Source organism: Nematolebias whitei, chromosome 4 (genome assembly GCF_014905685.2).
Source record: "Nematolebias whitei isolate Nwh7 chromosome 4, NemWhi1, whole genome shotgun sequence".
NCBI classification, from domain to species: domain Eukaryota; kingdom Metazoa; phylum Chordata; class Actinopteri; order Cyprinodontiformes; family Rivulidae; genus Nematolebias; species Nematolebias whitei.
Window position 1 is genome coordinate 33,199,146 of NC_056501.1, and position 3,589 is coordinate 33,202,734.

A 3,589-nucleotide genomic window follows, 5' to 3' on the forward strand; every position below is an offset into this window, starting at 1 on the left:
AATAATAATAATAATAATAATAATAATAATAATAATAATAATAATAATAATGTGTTATGTATTGTCATTATTGTATGTTCCCATACAATGGTGAAATTGGCTCTCTGCATTTGACCCATCCATCACCAGATGGAGCAGTGGGCAGCCATTGAAAGCACCCGGGGAGCAACTGGGGATGAGGTGTCCTGCACAGAGACACAACGAGGTGTGCAATGACTGGGGATCAAACCCAGGACCTTCGGGTCCGAGTTGGCTGCCTTGCCTCTACACCATTTCGGCCCACCATTGTGTGTTTCTGTCTGTTAGCAAAATTTCAATTTTTAACCACATTTTCAAAAAGTAATTATGGGGTGAGCATTTTCTTACATCTGATTAACATTTCAAATTGACCTGCTTCAAGATGGCTGCCAACAGACCTTAAAATGTTCTAGAATTGCGCCGCTCAAAGTGGCTGCATGTTGGAGCAGCTCTGTTACTTTCATTCTGAGATTTTGCCTTTGGAAACTTTAATTCCTCTTTTTCTGGATGTAAAGCACATTTTTTGGATGATTGTTTCCTCTGGTATCGGATGCTGAGCAGCTGGAAGGATTTTTACTGAAACTTTTTTAGTTTTGGACATTTGTTATGATGCGTAACCATGGCAACAAGGCTGTTTTCTACAACGAACAGCAGCTGATTATCATCTCAAAAGCTCAAATAATATCTCAACTACAGCCCCAAATCGCAAATTAGTTGAAAAGGATGTTCTGTGGACGCATTCTCATCTACCTGCCTGCTGTGCTCGAGTGCCTGACCACTGAGATCCTGGAACTAGCAGGAAACGCGGCTCGTGACAGCGGAAGGACAGGATCGTACCTCGGCACCTACAGTTGGCTGTCCGCAGTGACGAGGAGCTCGACAGACTGCTGGGAGGAGTGGCCATCGCACTGGGAGGAGTTTTGCCCGGCATTTGGGCGGTCCTACAGCCCGAGGGGAACCGAGATGCCAGCTGAGTCTGGGTGGACGGATCAGACGGCATCTGCAGCCAGTTTCTTAGGATCCACTGTGGGATGAACCTTTACAAGAGATCCTTCCTGTTTACAACCATCAGTGTCTATAACATCTCTTAATGAAATGAGGATAACGAGTTACAACAACAAATAATTTCCCTCTGGGATTAATAAAGTATTTTTGAATTGAATTGAATTCGAATTGAATTGAAAAACACAAAAACAAGTATAACTCATACATTTGTACAAATATTGACCTAAAAGTTATATTGGTAGGAGCTGAGATTGATCCACAACGCATATTCTGAGCACTGATTGTGCAAGCTTTGTGTTTCAAATTCATCAACTATTTGAAATCTTTTTTTTTTTTTTTTTGCTTGTTAGCAAAACATTTCATAAACCACTGGACAAATTTCAATACAAACTTCATGAAACAATTCTCAATTGTTCTTCTAGACCTGGTTAACTTTTGGAGTTAACCCAGTTTAGTATGGCTGCTACAACCCGCTGACTTTTAAAAAATTGTCTTTAACCTTGTCAGTTTTACATACGCTTTGCTAAAATTTTGTGTGGTTGTAGCTGGAATTCATTCTACGTGTTACCCATTTCAAAAGACCCATGATTAAAATTAAGCTTTCGCTTTTGGAGTTCACCCTGTTTCGCTGTTCTGTTAAAACATCTCATACATAATCCATCCATCCATCCATCCATCCATCCATCCATCCATCCATCCATCCATCCATCCATCCATCCATCCATCCATCCATCCATCCATCCATCCATCCATCCATCCATCCATCCATCCATCCAGTCATCCATCATCTTTTACCTGCTTCTTCCTATGTAGTAATTTAAATACAACTTTCATAAAGTAATCAGTGGATGTGACTCTACAATTGTTTAATTTTTCGAGTCACTCCAAATCAAGACAAATGCCACTGCTTACTGTCTTTAGCCAAAACAAACCTGGCTATAATTCAGCAAGTTGTACAAATATTAAGATACAATTTGATGTGGACAACATACCTTAAGCATGAGATGTCACAAAATTGTAGGAGATCACACATTATTTTCAAGCTTTAACCACAATCCTAAAAATAAAAATTTCATCATCTCTTGTTATGAGATAACAAAAACAAACAAACAAACAAACAAACAAACAAACAAACAAACAAAAAACTTGGTATAAAAGGCATCAGGAGATGGATGTGTGCTTTAAGGAAGCATACACCTTTAATTGTTTATAACATATTTTCACACATACATTCATGACAAGGGCAGCACGGTGGCGCAGTTGGTAGAGCTGCTGCCTCTCAGTGGATCAAATCCCTGGTCTGGGGACCTTTCTGGGTGGAGTTTGCATGTTCTCTCCGTGCATGTGTGGGTTTTCTCTGGGTACTCCGGTTTCCTCCCATAGACCAGAAACATGTATGTCTGATTGGTAACTCTAAATTGTCCCTAGGTGTGAGTGAGACAGTAGCTATGTTTACATGCGCAGAATTCTTTGACCGGATTGAAATGTGTTCTGTTTGAATAATTCAAATGTGTTGTTTACATGGGCACACTCTGTTCATGATGAGCGTTTACATGCAGCGGGCTTTGTTCTGAACAGCAGTACTGACATGCGCACCAAAAAAAACACCAAAGAAGAAGTTCTACTTCCGGGTGAACGTAAACAAACCTGAGCACTCAAAATGGACCTGCGACAGGTTTTAATGATGGTGGAGACGTTACTGCACTCCCTGACTGATCTACAGGTAATAGAAATCATTTTGAGCTCTTTCAAAGTTTCTAGTAGAAATGTTGTGTCTCTCACCGACCAGTTTTACTTCCCTGACATGCTAATATTATTAGCGTTAGCCAGGCGGAAATGGCAAAGTCGCACATGTGCAGTCAGGTCAGTTTTTCACCATCAGATAAAAACGAACAGATCAAGCGTTTACATGCGCACCGATCGGGTTTCGGATCGGCGTAAACCACCCGTTTCGTTCTGATCAGAAATTATAACGGATCGCGCCGAATACACAAAAAATAACCCGAACGGAGTGTTTACATGACACACTTTTATTCCGACCGGCCATTTGATCCGGTTACTTATGTCCATGTAAACATACCCACTGAATGGTTGTTTGTCTCGTTTGTCTCTATGTGTCCCTGTGATGGACTGGAGACCTGTCCAGAATGTCCCCCGCCTCTCACACAGTGACGGCTGGACATGAACACCGGTGAGCCCTGTGACCCGAAAAGGAAGAAACGGGTAAAGATGATGGATGGACATTCATGACAAAACAAAACATCAATTAAATAAACAAACAGACCAAAAAAAAAAAAAAAAGAAAGAAATCTCTATGTCAGCTGTAAAGACTCCTGCTGGTACTGGGTGTTAAAAAAAGAAAAAAAAAAAGGAGATCGATCAGGGATCAAAGCGAGACAACTGAAATTTGTACACTCTCTCTTTGAAAGAGGATTGTATTCCAAACTTCACCCCCTGTGGAGTAATTTAAATTGTAAATGAGCTGTCCCAGACTAAAGGTAATTATTCAGTGTGAATAAACACACACACACACACACACACACACACACACACACACACACACACA

At 40.7% G+C, this 3,589-nt stretch overlaps 1 protein-coding gene across 1 annotated transcript in view; it reads left to right on the forward strand.

Moving 5' to 3' along the window:
* tenm1 (teneurin transmembrane protein 1) overlaps positions 1–3,589 on the forward strand; it is a 439,293-nt gene that overhangs the window by 150,262 nt on the left and 285,442 nt on the right. The window lies entirely within an intron of this gene.